Genomic DNA, 20,643 nt, shown 5'->3' on the forward strand with positions numbered 1-20,643 from the left:
TGTTAAACTGTATAAAGATCGTATTTGAGTGCGAAATCTGACAACGTGTTAAGTACTTCTATCTCAGACAACCTAGAACGATAATTCCTTCGGCTTTAAAACCTATTTGGACTTTCCCACTCCTACTTAGGCCCTCAAATGATTTGAATAAGTCCTTCACTATATTGAAAAACACTTTTTGTTAAACTGTATAAAGATCGTATTTGAGTGCGAAATCTGACAACGTGTTAAGTACTTCTATCTCAGACAACCTAGAACGATAACTCCTTCGGCTTTAAAACCTATTTGGACTTTCCCACTCCTACTTAGGCCCTCAATTGATTTGAATAAGTCCTTCACTATATTGAAAAACACTTTTGTTAAACTGTATAAAGATCGTATTTGAGTGCGAAATCTGACAACGTGTTAAGTACTTCTATCTCAGACAACCTAGAACGATAATTCCTTCGGCTTTAAAACCTATTTGGACTTTCCCACTCCTACTTAGGCCCTCAAATGATTTGAAGAAGTCCTTCACTATATAGAAAAACACTTTTTGTTAAACTGTATAAAGATCGTATTTGAGTGCGAAATCTGACAACGTGTTAAGTACTTCTATCTCAGACAACCTAAAACGATATTTCCTTCGGCTTTAAAACCTATTTGGACTTTCCCACTCCTACTTAGGCCCTCAATTGATTTAAATAAGTCCTTCAGTATATTGAAAAACATTTTTTGTTAAACTGTATAAAGATCGTATTTGAGTGCGAAATCTGACAACGTGTTAAGTACTTCTATCTCAGAAAACCTAGAACGATAATTCCTTCGGCTTTAAAACCTATTTGGACTTTCCCACTCCTACTTAGGCCCTCAATTGATTTGAATAGGTCCTTCACTATATTGAAAAACACTTTTTGTTAAACTGTATAAAGATCGTATTTGAGTGCGAAATCTGACAACGTGTTAAGTACTTCTATCTCAGACAACCTAGAACGATAATTCCTTCGGCTTTAAAACCTATTTGGACTTTCCCACTCCTACTTAGGCCCTCAATTGATTTGAATAAGTCCTTCACTATATTGAAAAACACTTTTTGTTAAACTGTATAAAGATCGTATTTTGAGTCCGAAATCTGACAACGTGTTAATTACTTCTATCTCAGACAACCTAGAACGATAATTCCTTCGGCTTTAGAACCTATTTGGACTTTCCCACTCCTACTAAGGCCCTCAATTGATTTGAAGAAGTCCTTCACTATATTGAAAAACACTTTTTCTTAAACTGTATAAAGATCGTATTTTGAGTCCGAAATCTGACAACGTGTTAAGTACTTCTATCTCAGACAACCTAAAACGATAATTTCTTCGGCTTTAAAACCTATTTGGACTTTCTCACTCCTACTTAGGCCCTCAATTGATTTGAATAAGTCCTTCACTATATTGGAAAACACTTTTTGTTAAACTGTATAAAGATCGTATTTGAGTGCGAAATCTGACAACGTGTTAAGTACTTCTATCTCAGTCAACCTAGAACGATAATTCCTTCGGCTTTAGAACCTATTTGGACTTTCCCACTCCTACTAAGGCCCTCAATTGATTTGAAGAAGTCCTTCACTATATTGAAAAACACTTTTTGTTAAACTGTATAAAGATCGAATTTGAGTTCGAAATCTGACAACGTGTTAAGTACTTCTATCTCAGACAACCTAGAACGATAATCCCTTGGGCTTTAGAACCTATTTGGACTTTCCCACTCCTACTTAGGCCCTCAATTGATTTGAACAAGTCCTTCACTATATTGGAAAACACTTTTTGTTAAACTGTATAAAGATCGTATTTGAGTGCGAAATCTGACAACGTGTTAAGTACTTCTATCTCAGAAAACCTAGAACGATAATTCCTTCGGCTTTAAAACCTATTTGGACTTTCCCACTCCTACTTAGGCCCTCAATTGATTTGAATAGGTCCTTCACTATATTGAAAAACACTTTTTGTTAAACTGTATAAAGATCGTATTTGAGTGCGAAATCTGACAACGTGTTAAGTACTTCTATCTCATACAACCTAGAACGATAATCCCTTGGGCTTTAGAACCTATTTGGACTTTCCCACTCCTACTTACGCCCTCAATTGATTTGAATAAGTCCTTCACTATATTGAAAAACACTTTTTGTTAAACTGTATAAAGATCGTATTTTGAGTCCGAAATCTGACAACGTGTTAATTACTTCTATCTCAGACAACCTAGAACGATAATTCCTTCGGCTTTAAAACCTATTTGGACTTTCCCACTCCTACTTAGGGCCTCAATTGATTTGAATAGGTCCTTCACTATATTGAAAAACACTTTTTGTTAAACTGTATAAAGATCGTATTTGAGTGCGAAATCTGACAACGTGTTAAGTACTTCTATCTCATACAACCTAGAACGATAATCCCTTGGGCTTTAGAACCTATTTGGACTTTCCCACTCCTACTTAGGCCCTCAATTGATTTGAATAAGTCCTTCACTATATTGAAAAACACTTTTTGTTAAACTGTATAAAGATCGTATTTTGAGTCCGAAATCTGACAACGTGTTAATTACTTCTATCTCAGACAACCTAGAACGATAATTCCTTCGGCTTTAGAACCTATTTGGACTTTCCCACTCCTACTAAGGCCCTCAATTGATTTGAAGAAGTCCTTCACTATATTGAAAAACACTTTTTCTTAAACTGTATAAAGATCGTATTTTGAGTCCGAAATCTGACAACGTGTTAAGTACTTCTATCTCAGACAACATAAAACGATAATTTCTTCGGCTTTAAAACCTATTTGGACTTTCTCACTCCTACTTAGGCCCTCAATTGATTTGAATAAGTCCTTCACTATATTGGAAAACACTTTTTGTTAAACTGTATAAAGATCGTATTTGAGTGCGAAATCTGACAACGTGTTAAGTACTTCTATCTCAGACAACCTAGAACGATAATTCCTTCGGCTTTAGAACCTATTTGGACTTTCCCACTCCTACTAAGGCCCTCAATTGATTTGAAGAAGTCCTTCACTATATTGAAAAACACTTTTTGTTAAACTGTATAAAGATCGAATTTGAGTTCGAAATCTGACAACGTGTTAAGTACTTCTATCTCAGACAACCTAGAACGATAATCCCTTGGGCTTTAGAACCTATTTGTACTTTCCCACTCCTACTTAGGCCCTCAATTGATTTGAACAAGTCCTTCACTATATTGGAAAACACTTTTTGTTAAACTGTATAAAGATCGAATTTGAGTTCGAAATCTGACAACGTGTTAAGTACTTCTATCTCAGACAACCTAAAACGATAATTCCTTCGGCTTTAAAACCTATTTGGACTTTCCCACTCCTACTTAGGCCCTCAATTGATTTGAATAAGTCCTTCACTATATTAAAAAACACTTTTTGTTAAACTGTATAAAGATCGTATTTTGAGTGCGAAATCTGACAACATGTTAAGTATTTCTATCTCAGACCACTTAGAACGATAATTCTTTCTGCTTTAGAACCTATTTGGACTTTCCCACTCCTACTAAGGCCCTCAATTGATTTGAAGAAGTCCTTCACTATATTGAAAAACACTTTTTGTTAAACTGTATAAAGATCGTATTTTAAGTCCGAAATCTGACAACGTGTTAAGTACTTCTATCTCAGACAACCTAAAACGATAATTCCTTCGGCTTTAAAACCTATTTGGACTTTCCCACTCCTACTTAGGCCCTCAATTGATTTGAATAAGTCCTTCACTATATTGGAAAACACTTTTTGTTAAACTGTATAAAGATCGTATTTGAGTGCGAAATCTGACAACGTGTTAAGTACTTCTATCTCAGACAACCTAAAACGATAATCCCTTGTGCTTTAGAACCTATTTGGACTTTCCCACTCCTACTTAGGCCCTCAATTGATTTGAACAAGTCCTTCACTATATTGAAAAACACTTTTTGTTAAACTGTATAAAGATCGTATTTTGAGTGCGAAATCTGACAACGTGTTAAGTACTTCTATCTCAGACAACCTAGAACGATAATCCCTTGGGCTTTAGAACCTATTTGGACTTTCCCACTCCTACTTAGGCCCTCAATTGATTTGAATAAGTCCTTCACTATATTGAAAAACACTTTGTTAAACTGTATAAAGATCGTATTTGAGGGCGAAATCTGACAACGTGTTAAGTACTTCTATCTCAGACAACCTAGAACGATAATTCCTTCGGCTTTAGAACCTATCTGGACTTTCCCACTCCTACTAAGGCCCTCAATTGATTTGAAGAAGTCCTTCACTATATTGAAAAACACTTTTTGTTAAACTGTATAAAGATCGTATTTGAGTGCGAAATCTGACAACGTGTTAAGTACTTCTATCTCAGACAACCTAGAACGATAATCCCTTGGGCTTTAGAACCTATTTGGACTTTCCCACTCCTACTTAGGCCCTCAATTGATTTGAACAAGTCCTTCACTATATTGGAAAACACTTTTTGTTAAACTGTATAAAGATCGTATTTGAGTGCGAAATCTGACAACGTGTTAAGTACTTCTATCTCAGACAACCTAGAACGATAATTCCTTGGGCTTTCGAACCTATTTGGACTTTCCCACTCCTACTTAGGCCCTCAATTGATTTGAATAAGTCCTTCACTATATTGAAAAACACTTTGTTAAACTGTATAAAGATCGTATTTGAGGGCGAAATCTGACAACGTGTTAAGTACTTCTATCTCAGACAACCTAGAACGATAATTCCTTCGGCTTTAGAACCTATCTGGACTTTCCCACTCCTACTAAGGCCCTCAATTGATTTGAAGAAGTCCTTCACTATATTGAAAAACACTTTTTGTTAAACTGTATAAAGATCGTATTTGAGTGCGAAATCTGACAACGTGTTAAGTACTTCTATCTCAGACAACCTAGAACGATAATCCCTTGGGCTTTAGAACCTATTTGGACTTTCCCACTCCTACTTAGGCCCTCAATTGATTTGAACAAGTCCTTCACTATATTGGAAAACACTTTTTGTTAAACTGTATAAAGATCGTATTTGAGTGCGAAATCTGACAACGTGTTAAGTACTTCTATCTCAGACAACCTAGAACGATAATTCCTTCGGCTTTAGAACCTATTTGGACTTTTCCACTCCTACTAAGGCCCTCAATTGATTTGAAGAAGTCCTTCACTATATTGAAAAACACTTTTTGTTAAACTGTATAAAGATCGTATTTTGAGTCCGAAATCTGACAACGTGTTAAGTACTTCTATCTCAGACAACCTAAAACGATAATTCCTTCGGCTTTAAAACGTATTTGGACTTTCCCACTCCTACTTAGGCCCTCAATTGATTTGAATAAGTCCTTCACTATATTGGAAAACACTTTTTGTTAAACTGTATAAAGATCGTATTTGAGTGCGAAATCTGACAACGTGTTAAGTACTTCTATCTCAGACAACCTAGAACGATAATCCCTTGGGCTTTAGAACCTATTTGGACTTTCCCACTCCTACTTAGGCCCTCAATTGATTTGAATAAGTCCTTCACTATATTGGAAAACACTTTTTGTTAAACTGTATAAAGATCGTATTTGAGTGCGAAATCTGACGTGTTAAGCACTTCTATCTCAGACAACCTAGAACGATAATCCCTTGAGCTTTAGAACCTATTTGGACTTTCCCACTCCTACTTAGGCCCTCAAATGATTTGAATAAGTCCTTCACTATATTAAAAAACACTTTTTGTTAAACTGTATAAAGATCGTATTTGAGGGCGAAATCTGACAAGGTGTTAAGTACTTCTATCTCAGACAACCTAGAACGATAATTCCTTCGGCTTTAGAACCTATTTGGACTTTCCCACTCCTACTAAGGCCCTCAATTGATTTGAAGAAGTCCTTCACTATATTGAAAAACACTTTTTGTTAAACTGTATAAAGATCGTATTTTGAGTCCGAAATCTGACAACGTGTTAAGTACTTCTATCTCAGACAACCTAAAACGATAATTCCTTCGGCTTTACAACCTATATGGACTTTCCCACTCCTACTTAGGCCCTCAATTGATTTGAATAAGTCCTTCACTATATTGGAAAACACTTTTTGTTAAACTGTATAAAGATCGTATTTGAGTGCGAAATCTGACAACGTGTTAAGTACTTCTATCTCAGACAACCTAGAACGATAATCCCTTGGGCTTTAGAACCTATTTGGACTTTCCCACTCCTACTTAGGCCCTCAATTGATTTGAATAAGTCCTTCACTATATTAAAAAACACTTTTTGTTAAACTGTATAAAGATCGTATTTGAGGGCGAAATCTGACAACGTGTTAAGTACTTCTATCTCAGACAACCTAGAACGATAATTCCTTCGGCTTTAGAACCTATTTGGACTTTCCCACTCCTACTAAGGCCCTCAATTGATTTGAAGAAGTCCTTCACTATATTGAAAAACACTTTTTGTTAAACTGTATAAAGATCGTATTTTGAGTCCGAAATCTGACAACGTGTTATGTACTTCTATCTCAGACAACCTAAAACGATAATTCCTTCGGCTTTAAAACTTATTTGGACTTTCCCACTCCTACTTAGGCCCTCAATTGATTTGAATAAGTCCTTCACTATAATGGAAAACACTTTTTGTTAAACTGTATAAAGATCGTATTTGAGTGCGAAATCTGACAACGTGTTAATTACTTCTATCTCAGACAACCTAGAACGATAATCCCTTGGGCTTTAGAACCTATTTGGACTTTCCCACTCCTACTTAGGCCCTCAATTGCTTTGAACAAGTCCTTCACTATATTGGAAAACACTTTTTGTTAAACTGTATAAAGCTCGTATTTGAGTGCGAAATCTGACAACGTGTTAAGTACTTCTATCTCAGACAACCTAGAACGATAATTCTTTCGGCTTTAGAACCTATTTTGACTTTCCCACTCCTACTTAGGCCCTCAATTGATTTGAATAAGTCCTTCACTATATTGGAAAACACTTTTTGTTAAACTGTATAAAGATCGTATTTGAGTGCGAAATCTGACAACGTGTTAAGTACTTCTATCTCAGACAACCTAGAACGATAATCCCTTGGGCTTTAGAACCTATTTGGACTTTCCCACTCCTACTTAGGCCCTCAATTGATTTGAACAAGTCCTTCACTATATTGAAAAACACTTTTTGTTAAACTGTATAAAGATCGTATTTTGAGTCCGAAATCTGACAACGTGTTAAGTACTTCTATCTCAGACAACCTAGAACGATAATCCCTTGGGCTTTAGAACCTATTTGGACTTTCCCACTCCTACTTAGGCCCTCAATTGATTTGAATAAGTCCTTCACTATATTGAAAAACACTTTTTGTTAAACTGTATAAAGATCGTATTTGAGGGCGAAATCTGACAACGTGTTAAGTACTTCTATCTCAGACAACCTAAAACAATAATTCCTTCGGCTTTAAAACCTATTTGGACTTTCCCACTCCTACTTAGGCCCTCAATTGATTTGAATAAGTCCTTCACTATAATGGAAAACACTTTTTGTTAAACTGTATAAAGATCGTATTTGAGTGCGAAATCTGACAACGTGTTAAGTACTTCTATCTCAGACAACCTAGAACGACAATCCCTTGAGCTTTAGAACCTATTTGGACTTTCCCACTCCTACTTAGGCCCTCAATTGATTTGAACAAGTCCTTCACTATATTGGAAAACACTTTTTTGTTAAACTGTATAAAGATCGTATTTGAGTGCGAAATCTGACAACGTGTTAAGTACTTCTATCTCAGACAACCTAGAACGATAATTCTCTCGGCTTTAGAACCTATTTGGACTTTCCCACTCCTACTAAGGCCCTCAATTGATTTGAAGAAGTCCTTCACTATATTGAAAAACACTTTTTGTTAAACTGTATAAAGATCGTATTTTGAGTCCGAAATCTGACAACGTGTTAAGTACTTCTATCTCAGACAACCTAAAACGATAATTCCTTCGGCTTTAAAACCTATTTGGACTTTCCCACTCCTACTTAGGCCCTCAATTGATTTGAATAAGTCCTTCACTATATTGGAAAACACTTTTTGTTAAACTGTATAAAGATCGTATTTGAGTGCGAAATCTGACAACGTGTTAAGTACTTCTATCTCAGACAACCTAGAACGATAATCCCTTGGCTTTAGAACCTATTTGGACTTTCCCACTCCTACTTAGGCCCTCAATTGATTTGAACAAGTCCTTCACTATATTGAAAAACACTTTTTGTTAAACTGTATAAAGATCGTATTTTGAGTCCGAAATCTGACAACGTGTTAAGTACTTCTATCTCAGACAACCTAGAACGATAATCCCTTGGGCTTTAGAACCTATTTGGACTTTCCCACTCCTACTTAGGCCCTCAATTGATTTGAATAAGTCGTTCACTATATTGAAAAACACTTTTTGTTAAACTGTATAAAGATCGTATTTGAGGGCGAAATCTGACAACGTGTTAAGTACTTCTATCTCAGACAACCTAAAACGATAATTCCTTCGGCTTTAAAACCTATTTGGACTTTCCCACTCCTACTTAGGCCCTCAATTGATTTGAATAAGTCCTTCACTATAATGGAAAACACTTTTTGTTAAACTGTATAAAGATCGTATTTGAGTGCGAAATCTGACAACGTGTTAAGTACTTCTATCTCAGACAACCTAGAACGATAATCCCTTGGGCTTTAGAACCTATTTGGACTTTACCACTCCTACTTAGGCCCTCAATTGATTTGAACAAGTCCTTCACTATATTGGAAAACACTTTTTGTTAAACTGTATAAAGATCGTATTTGAGTGCGAAATCTGACAACGTGTTAAGTACTTCTATCTCAGACAACCTAGAACGATAATTCCTTCGGCTTTAAAACCTATTTGGACTTTCCCACTCCTACTTAGGCCCTCAATTGATTTGAACAAGTCCTTCACTATATTGAAAAACACTTTTTGTTAAACTGTATAAAGATCGTATTTTGAGTCCGAAATCTGACAACGTGTTAAGTACTTCTATCTCAGACAACCTAGAACGATAATCCCTTGGGCTTTAGAACCTATTTGGACTTTCCCACTCCTACTTAGGCCCTCAATTGATTTGAATAAGTCCTTCACTATATTGAAAAACACTTTTTGTTAAACTGTATAAAGATCGTATTTTGAGTCCGAAATCTGACAACGTGTTAAGTACTTCTATCTCAGACAACCTAAAACGATAATTCCTTCGGCTTTAAAACCTATTTGGACTTTCCCACTCCTACTTAGGCCCTCAATTGATTTGAATAAGTCCTTCACTATATTGGAAAACACTTTTTGTTAAACTGTATAAAGATCGTATTTGAGTGCGAAATCTGACAACGTGTTAAGTACTTCTATCTCAGACAACCTAGAACGATAATCCCTTGGGCTTTAGAACCTATTTGGACTTTCCCACTCCTACTTAGGCCCTCAATTGATTTGAATAAGTCGTTCACTATATTGAAAAACACTTTTTGTTAAACTGTATAAAGATCGTATTTGAGGGCGAAATCTGACAACGTGTTAAGTACTTCTATCTCAGACAACCTAAAACGATAATTCCTTCGGCTTTAAAACCTATTTGGACTTTCCCACTCCTACTTAGGCCCTCAATTGATTTGAATAAGTCCTTCACTATAATGGAAAACACTTTTTGTTAAACTGTATAAAGATCGTATTTGAGTGCGAAATCTGACAACGTGTTAAGTACTTCTATCTCAGACAACCTAGAACGATAATCCCTTGGGCTTTAGAACCTATTTGGACTTTACCACTCCTACTTAGGCCCTCAATTGATTTGAACAAGTCCTTCACTATATTGGAAAACACTTTTTGTTAAACTGTATAAAGATCGTATTTGAGTGCGAAATCTGACAACGTGTTAAGTACTTCTATCTCAGACAACCTAGAACGATAATTCCTTCGGCTTTAAAACCTATTTGGACTTTCCCACTCCTACTTAGGCCCTCAATTGATTTGAACAAGTCCTTCACTATATTGAAAAACACTTTTTGTTAAACTGTATAAAGATCGTATTTTGAGTCCGAAATCTGACAACGTGTTAAGTACTTCTATCTCAGACAACCTAGAACGATAATCCCTTGGGCTTTAGAACCTATTTGGACTTTCCCACTCCTACTTAGGCCCTCAATTGATTTGAATAAGTCCTTCACTATATTGAAAAACACTTTTTGTTAAACTGTATAAAGATCGTATTTGAGGGCGAAATCTGACAACGTGTTAAGTACTTCTATCTCAGACAACCTAGAACGATAATCCCTTGGGCTTTAGAACCTATTTGGACTTTCCCACTCCTACTTAGGCCCTCAATTGATTTGAACAAGTCCTTCACTATATTGAAAAACACTTTTTGTTAAACTGTATAAAGATCGTATTTTGAGTCCGAAATCTGACAACGTGTTAAGTACTTCTATCTCAGACAACCTAGAACGATAATCCCTTGGGCTTTAGAACCTATTTGGACTTTCCCACTCCTACTTAGGCCCTCAATTGATTTGAATAAGTCCTTCACTATATTGGAAAACACTTTTTGTTAAACTGTATAAAGATCGTATTTGAGTGCGAAATCTGACAACGTGTTAAGTACTTCTATCTCAGACAACCTAGAACGATAATCCCTTGGGCTTTAGAACCTATTTGGACTTTCCCACTCCTAATTAGGCCCTCAATTGATTTGAACAAGTCCTTCACTATATTGAAAAACACTTTTTGTTAAACTGTATAAAGATAGTATTTTGAGTGCGAAATCTGACAACGTGTTGAGTTCTTCTATCTCAGACAACCTAAAACGATAATTCCTTCGGCTTTAAAACCTATTTGGACTTTCCCACTCCTACTTAGGCCCTCAATTGATTTGAATAAGTCCTTCACTATATTGGAAAACACTTTTTGTTAAACTGTATAAAGATCGTATTTGAGTGCGAAATCTGACAACGTGTTAAGTACTTCTATCTCAGACAACCTAGAACGATAATCCCTTGGGCTTTAGAACCTATTTGGACTTTCCCACTCCTACTTAGGCCCTCAATTGATTTGAACAAGTCCTTCACTATATTGAAAAACACTTTTTGTTAAACTGTATAAAGATCGTATTTTGAGTCCGAAATCTGACAACGTGTTAAGTACTTCTATCTCAGACAACCTAGAACGATAATCCCTTGGGCTTTAGAACCTATTTGGACTTTCCCACTCCTACTTAGGCCCTCAATTGATTTGAATAAGTCCTTCACTATATTGAAAAACACTTTTTGTTAAACTGTATAAAGATCGTATTTGAGGGCGAAATCTGACAACGTGTTAAGTACTTCTATCTCAGACAACCTAGAACGATAATCCCTTGGGCTTTAGAACCTATTTGGACTTTCCCACTCCTACTTAGGCCCTCAATTGATTTGAACAAGTCCTTCACTATATTGAAAAACACTTTTTGTTAAACTGTATAAAGATCGTATTTTGAGTCCGAAATCTGACAACGTGTTAAGTACTTCTATCTCAGACAACCTAGAACGATAATCCCTTGGGCTTTAGAACCTATTTGGACTTTCCCACTCCTACTTAGGCCCTCAATTGATTTGAATAAGTCCTTCACTATATTGGAAAACACTTTTTGTTAAACTGTATAAAGATCGTATTTGAGTGCGAAATCTGACAACGTGTTAAGTACTTCTATCTCAGACAACCTAGAACGATAATCCCTTGGGCTTTAGAACCTATTTGGACTTTCCCACTCCTAATTAGGCCCTCAATTGATTTGAACAAGTACTTCACTATATTGAAAAACACTTTTTGTTAAACTGTATAAAGATCGTATTTTGAGTCCGAAATCTGACAACGTGTTAAGTACTTCTATCTCAGACAACCTAGAACGATAATCCCTTGGGCTTTAGAACCTATTTGGATTTTCCCACTCCTACTTAGGCCCTCAATTGATTTGAATAAGTCCTTCACTATATTGAAAAACACTTTTTGTTAAACTGTATAAAGATCGTATTTGAGGGCGAAATCTGACAACGTGTTGAGTACTTCTATCTCAGACAACCTAAAACGATAATTCCTTCGGCTTTAAAACCTATTTGGACTTTCCCACTCCTACTTAGGCCCTCAATTGATTTGAATAAGTCCTTCACTATAATGGAAAACACTTTTTGTTAAACTGTATAAAGATCGTATTTGAGGGCGAAATCTGACAACGTGTTAAGTACTTCTATCTCAGACAACCTAGAACGATAATCCCTTGGGCTTTAGAACCTATTTGGACTTTCCCACTCCTACTTAGGCCCTCAATTGATTTGAACAAGTCCTTCACTATATTGGAAAACACTTTTTGTTAAACTGTATAAAGATCGTATTTGAGTGCGAAATCTGACAACGTGTTAAGTACTTCTATCTCAGACAACCTAGAACGATAATCCCTTGGGCTTTAGAACCTATTTGGACTTTCCCACTCCTACTTAGGCCCTCAATTGATTTGAATAAGTCCTTCACTATATTGAAAAACACTTTTTGTTAAACTGTATAAAGATCGTATTTGAGGGCGAAATCTGACAACGTGTTAAGTACTTCTATCTCAGACAACCTAGAACGATAATCCCTTGGGCTTTAGAACCTATTTGGACTTTCCCACTCCTACTAAGGCCTTCAATTGATTTGAATAAGTCCTTCACTATATTGAAAAACACTTTTTGTTAAACTGTAATCGGCTGCACATTGAGCCACACAATCGGCTCTTCAATCAGTCTTTCAATCGACTGTTCATTGAGCCACACAATCGGCTCTTCAATCAGTCACTCAATCGACTGATCATTGAGCTACAATCGGCTCTTCAATCAGTCATTCAATCGACTGTTCATTGAGCCACACAATCGGCTCTTCAATCAGTCACTAAATCGACTGTTCATTGAGCCACACAATCGGCTCTTCATTCGGCCTCTTAATCGGCCGTTCATTGAGCCACACAATCGGCTCTTCAATCAGTCACTAAATGGACTGTTCATTGAGCCACAATCGGCTCTTCAATCAGTCACTCACTCGACTGTTCATTGAGCCACACAATCGGCTCTTCAATCAGTCACTCAATCGACTGTTCATTGAGCCACAATTGGCTCTTCAATCAGCCTCTTAATCGGCTGCTCATTGAGCCACACAATCGGCTCTTCAATCAGTCACTTAATCGACTGTTGATTGAGCCACACAATCGGCCCTTCAATCAGTCACTCAATCGACTGTTCGTTGAGCCAGACAATCGGCTCTTCAATCAGTCACTCAATCGACTAATCAGTGAGCCACACAATCGGCTCTTCAATCAGCCTCTTAATCGGCTGTTCATTGAACCACAAAGTTGGTTCTACAATTAGCCACTCAATCGGCTGTTCATTGAGCCATGATTGGCTCTTCAAAAAAAAACAGCTCAAAAAGCAAAGCAAAAATTCTTAACCATATAACTATGCAAAGATTGGCGTCAAAAATTTGAAACAGAGGTTGCAAACGTTCAATTTGGAAATTCATGACAAAATATAAAAGCACAATAAGTTCATAGCACAAAAGTTAAAAACTCAAAAACTTAAAGCACCATGAATGGCCAAATCAAATAAAAGTTAGAGCAACTTTGCAACTTTCTTCATCAACAACTTGCTAATGTTCTTATAGCACTTTAAGTGAACTCCATCTTGGAAGTCTTGTCGCTTTATCGCATTCTCAAGCTGGATATGGCGCCGCTTGTATTTGTCAGCAAGCCTTGAATTTGTATAATGAATTCCCCGCTCGTTAGACAACCGAGGTATTATGTCACAAACGAAGCATTTGTGATTATTGTCCTCCACGAAAGTTACTAATTCTCGCATGCAATTCATCACGCCTTTGATATCAGATGGTGAGGGCACAAATGGGAACTTCGAACAAATATCATTCCCTCCTAGCATTATGATGATAATATCATAGCCAACCATTTCGTCCGAATAATTCCTCCAATTCTCCAACTTCTCACCACCTTTTCCAAGGATAACAATATGTGGAGGTAGAAGTAGCTTCTGAACATGGGAATCGCCAAACACGGCAATGGACTTGTTGTTTAGATTCATTTCCGACTTGAAAAAGAGCAAAAACATAAACTTTTGTGAAGACATTACACAAATCACAATTTACAGCAGTGACCATGTTAATAAATTACAGCATAAATTAACCCCTATAGCTTAGTACCCCTGATACCCGGGGCTGAGTGGTCCCACTTCGACCCGTGGTGGGTGGTCCCAGTTCACACTTGGTGGCGTCCCCTGATACCCGGGGATGGGTGGTCCCGTTTTTAACGACGGTACGGATTAAGCGCTACAAGCGATTCACAATGTAGATACACCAAAACTCTGGTTCTTTTTACTATTGGAGACGTCTACTAGTGCTAACTAATTAATCCTGATCGTATGAAGTCCAAAAAAATTAACTCAAAGAGATATTTTGAAAAAAAAGAACGTATATATTGAAAAACACTTTTTGTAAAACAGTATAAAGATAGTATTTTGAGAGCAAAATCTGACAACGTGTTAAGTACTTCTATCTCAGACCACCTAGAACGATAATTTCTTCGGCCTTAGAACCTATTTGGACTTTCTCACTCCCACTTATGCGCTCAATTGATTTGAATAAGTCCTTCACTATATTGAAAAACAATTTTTGTTAAACGGTATAAAGATAGTATTTTGAGTGCGAAATCTGACAACATGTTAAGTATTTCTATCTCAGACCACTTAGAACGATAATTCTTTCTGCTTTAGAACCTATTTGGACTTTCCCACTCCTACTTAGGCCCTCAATTGATTTGAATAAGTTCTCCACTATATTGAAAAATACTTTTTGTTAAACTGTATAAAGATCGTATTTTGAGTCCGAAATCTGACAACGTGTTAAGTACTTCTATCTCAGACAACCTAGAACGATAATCCCTTGGGCTTTAGAACCTGTTTGGACTTTCCCACTCCTACTTAGGCCCTCAATTGATTTGAACAAGTCCTTCACTATATTGAAAAACAATTTTTGTTAAACGGTATAAAGATAGTATTTTGAGTGCGAAATCTGACAACATGTTAAGTATTTCTATCTCAGACCACTTAGAACGATAATTCTTTCTGCTTTAGAACCTATTTGGACTTTCCCACTCCTACTTAGGCCCTCAATTGATTTGAATAAGTTCTCCACTATATTGAAAAATACTTTTTGTTAAACTGTATAAAGATCGTATTTTGAGTCCGAAATCTGACAACGTGTTAAGTACTTCTATCTCAGACAACCTAGAACGATAATCCCTTGGGCTTTAGAACCTGTTTGGACTTTCCCACTCCTACTTAGGCCCTCAATTGATTTGAACAAGTCCTTCACTATATTGAAAAACAATTTTTGTTAAACTGTATAAAGATCGTATTTTGAGTGCGAAATCAGACAACGTGTTAAGTACTTCTATCTCAGACAACCTATAACAATAACCCCTTGGGCTTCAGAACCTATTTGGACTTTCCCACTCCCACTTATGCGCTCAATTGATTTGAATAAGTCCTTCACTATATTGAAAAACAATTTTTGTTAAACGGTATAAAGATAGTATTTTGAGTGCGAAATCTGACAACATGTTAAGTATTTCTATCTCAGAACACTTAGAACGATAATTCTTTCTGCTTTAGAACCTATTTGGACTTTCCCACTCCTACTTAGGCCCTCAATTGATTTGAATAAGTTCTCCACTATATTGAAAAATACTTTTTGTTAAACTGTATAAAGATCGTATTTTGAGTCCGAAATCTGACAACGTGTTAAGTACTTCTATCTCAGACAACCTAGAACGATAATCCCTTGGGCTTTAGAACCTGTTTGGACTTTCCCACTCCTACTTAGGCCCTCAATTGATTTGAACAAGTCCTTCACTATATTGGAAAACACTTTTTGTTAAACTGTATAAAGATCGTATTTTGAGAGCGAAATCTGACAACGTGTTAAGTTCTTCTATCTCAGACCATCTAGAACGATAATTCTTTCTGCTTTAGAACCTATTTGGACTTTCCCACTCCTACTTAGGCGCTCAATTGATTTGAATAAGTCCTTCACTATATTGTAAAGCACTTTTGGTTAAACTGTATTAAGATAGTATTTTGAGCGCGAAATCTGACAACGTGTTAATTACGTTTTTTGTAGACCACCTAGATCGAAAATTAGCTCTGTACAACGCAGACACAACTCACTCTATGGGTGCACACCGGGCTCAAATAATTGCTTTGCCTCACCACAGGAGGCTGAAGATCACTCGGTGAGTGCTGACACACACGACCTACAAAATTGCCGGGCTTGGTCACAGGCGGTCTTGAGCAAAAAAAAAAACAGAGACACGCATTGCTCAAGCCGTCACTGTGTTGCCCAAGACAGAGCGCTGCACCGCAGCACTGCTACAAAAAAAACAAGGCACTCGATGAGTGCTCACAGGACTCAAACAATTGCAGCGCTTCATCACAGGAGGCTCAGAGCAAGCACAAAAAAGAAGCTCAGGCCATCACTGTGATCGCTGAAAAGCAAAGAGAGCACAACGTGCGAACTCACCATTTGAGGGTTGAAGATAGCTGTTGTTGCACGAAACAAACAAACAAATGCTCTAAAAAAGAGCATTATTCTTACATGAAAAGAAACATAAACACAGAGAAACACAGAAACACACCGAAACGCAACGAAAGACGCCCGCAAAACTCGCCCGCATCGCACGTACGTCCCCATCATGAGGTGCACCAAAGCCCAGAAGTGGGGGGGAGCCGACTAACCGGCGTCTCAACGGGACAGGGGGGGAGGTGCACCCCATGGGGCGAAACGCCCTCACCTTAGAATAATAGTATACATAAGTAATAAGAGGAGAGAAGATCAACCCCTCTACCAATATGGCTAAAAATTGGAGTACAGTTTACCCACAATACATGGGTACTACAGCGCTGATACTGGTACCCCAAAACATCAATTTTCCTATTTTCCCAAGGAAAATTCATGATTTTGGGCATATATTCATGGGGGTTGGGGGGGTTCACCTGCAGAGTGAAAATTGACCCCCTAGATCTCGGAAAACCCTATACAAAATATATATGGGGAGATTCCCCATTACAAATGGAGTTCAACGAGCCTATTCCTGCAGTCAAAGTCATTAATTTCAACATTTCACACGTAGAAACGTGAAACGTACCAGTCACTAAAAGGCCAAAATGACCGTATGTGTCGAGGCCAATTTCTCGAAAACGGCTGAAAGAAACAAAACGCCATTTACAGGGATTCAAGTACTGCTCAAGCTGAGTTCAAATCAAAAGTCAGATCAAAAATCGGTTCACTCTACGAGGAGATATTCCAATATCAAGGTACCGTACCAAATGACCAAAATGACCCATTTCGGGTCCTGTTTCTCTACTATAACCAATAACCACTCATTATAACAACCTGTAAAATATATATGGGGACAATCCCCATTACACGTGCTGTTCAAATCACTAATTTTTACACGTGCATTTATGAAATTCAGAGTTCAGAGTGACCGCAGAACTGGCAGTCATCCGCTTCTGGGGACAAAATGGGGTCAAGTTCCCTGGCCAAGTCCTCTAAAACGGCTGAACAAAAAAAAACGCCCTTAGTACAGTTTGTAGCACTGCTTAAGATACGCATCATATTAAAAAATGAGCACAATCGGTCCACTCTAGAAGAAGTTATATTAAAAAGTAGGTACGGTACCAAATGGCCAAAAAAGCGAGGTGACCTGCCTTCAGAGCTAAAATTGGACATTTAAACCTCAGAAAACGCTACGCAAAGTATACATATTCAGAATCTACGTTAGACGGGCTATTCAGAACACTAATTTTGTAACCTGAAGTAACAAAATTCAAAGGTTCAAAACGGGTACCAAGTACAGGTACCCTGCTTCACCGGGTCAAAATTGGGGCACCTGTCCTGGCCAATTTCTCAAAAACGGCTGAACGAAACGGAACGAGACCTATACCAAAACAAAGCTTAGCTCAAGTTGGGTCTAACAAAAAAAATCATCAAAATCGATACACTCTACAACGAGTTATTGCAAAGTTAAGGTACCGTACCAAATCACCAAAAAGCAAGGGTCCTCTGGCTGCAGAGCCAAAATTGACCATCTAAACCTGCAAAAACGCTACACAAAGTATACATATTCAGAATCTACGTTAGACGGGCTATTCAGAACACTAATTTTGTAACCTGAAGTAACAAAATTCAAAGCTTCAAAACTGGTGCCAGGTGGTGTCATTCGCTTCTGGGGCTAAAACGGAGGGCAAGTTTACTGGCCAATTTCTCTAAAACGGCGGAACGAAAACGAACGCCCTTAGAACAGCTTGTAGCACTGCTTAAGATACGCATCATATCAAAAAATGAGCACAATCGGTCCACTCTAGAAGAAGTTATAGCAAAAAGTAGGTACGGTACCAAATGACCAAAAAAGCGAGGTGACGTGACCCCAGAGCCAAATTTGACTATCAACATTCCGTAAAACGCCATGGAAAATATATATGGGGATACTCCCCATTAACTGAGGATTCTAAAACACTAACACTTATTCCGCAAATCAGCTGTTTTGTTGTACCTGAATTTGGGTCACCCAGAATAGCCCAAAAATTCGACTTTTTTCAAATTAAACATTATTAACTTTCTGATGCGACCGATTTGAGAAACCAACCAAATACTGCAAGCAAGAGGGGTTCAGTGTCGACAAAATGCGACCACTCCCGTTTAATTTGGTCCAGTACTTTAGCAGATATTAACAAAATACTGACTTGTACCCCATTTTTTGGGCTAAAACCGAAGCCCGAAATCTCCGGAACTGACGTAAAACAACGTGAAACAGAGTTGCCGGCGTATTTGTGGGTGTGATTCTGGTCCACTTCGACGTTCTGGGTCACGTAAAACCTTCATGAGGAGGTGGGAAAAAATTTCCCACCTCACCATGAAGGTTTTGATGTTTTGTGTGTTTTGACATAAAACAACATCCACAGAAATTTGATGAAATCGCGAAAAAAAAAATTGTTGAGTTAACCCCATTAATTGATACAAATAGCTTCAGGAACCTAAATACTGCTCAGAAAACATAAAAAGCACGCCCAAAAACTTGTTCAATCGCAAGAAAACACCACTAGACTCATTCATTTGGTCAAATGACCTATTTTGATTACCAAGTTTCAAGTTTCGCTGAAATAAACCATCAAAACTTGTAAAAAAATAGTACAATGTGTACTTGGGGATACTCCTCATCTACTGAGCAATCCAAAACACAACAATACTTATTCTTGACACAAAAAATTTCAACTATGTCGCCGCCGAAATAGCCTAAAATGGTCGATAATCGAGGTTCCTCGCTTACAGAGCAAAAATTGACCCACTCAACTCAATAAAACCACATAAAAAATACAAATGGAGATACTCACCGCTATCAGCGGAATCCAACGAACTAATATATGTAGGGATACTAAGGTATTTTGGGGTATCCATTTTTGGGGACTCCAATCTCACCTAAAATGGTGACTTTTTTAAAATTTTACCAATCCATAACTTTTTTTTACCGAGCCGAATTAGGGTAAAAAAAATTGTCAGAAGTGCCCGACAATTACAATACCATCACAATGAGCTCATGTTGGTAGAATTCTGCAAAGCACTTGCCTACTTATCAACAAAACAACTAACTGTACCTCTATCAATCTGAATCTGAAAGACTTTAAAAAAATGGAAGCTACATGAGGACCCTACGTCATTACTGCTTCTTTATTAGTGTAATTCAGTTTTCCAGAGATCTATTTTATGCAGAAAGAATAGTTTTTGATTTAATACATAAGGAAGAGAGATTGCAATCAAGTTGGTCCACTTTAAAACCACTGCGTTTCCTGTTGTTATCATTTGAAGAAGTCAAAGTCCTTTAAACCGTTTTTTCTGAAACTTCATCATTGATATTCACTTCAGAATCCCCAATGGCTCCTAAATTACTTGTTCGATCCAGAATTATTAGTAGGGCTAAAGTGTGGGAAACGTTTATATTAAACTTAACCGAAACTTTGCGAAACTTAATAAACGGCAGGAAAGAGTTTCATGAATTTTTGTTTTGTCTTCTATAATTTGTGCCCTGTTTCTGAAACATGTACCTAAAATAACAAACAAATTCCAGTTTTCGAAGGACTGGGTTTTTGAAGCAGTGCTCATGTAGAAAAATGATATTAGTTTGAATTAAAAAGAAAATCAATCTGATTCTGAAAGACTTTAAAGAAATGGAAGCTGAATGAGGACCATATGTCGTTACCGTTTCTGTTTTTGTGTAATCCAGTTCTACAGAGATCTATTTTATGCAGGAAAACTAATTTTTGATTTAATATATAAGAAACAGAGGTTGGATTCAAGTTGATCCACTTTAAAGCCACTGCGTTTCCTGTTAGTATGATTTTAAAAAATTAAAGTTTCTTTAATCCGTTTGTTTGAAACCTCAGTTTTGAAATTAACTTGAGAATCCCCTAATGGTTCCCAAATTACGTGTTGAATCTAGAAACATGAGTAAGGCTGAAGAGTGGGAGACCTTTATATTAAACTTAACCGTTACTT

The sequence above is a fragment of the Convolutriloba macropyga genome, chromosome 8, assembly GCF_964194025.1.
Source record: "Convolutriloba macropyga chromosome 8, txConMacr16.3, whole genome shotgun sequence".
NCBI lineage: Eukaryota > Metazoa > Xenacoelomorpha > Acoela > Convolutidae > Convolutriloba > Convolutriloba macropyga.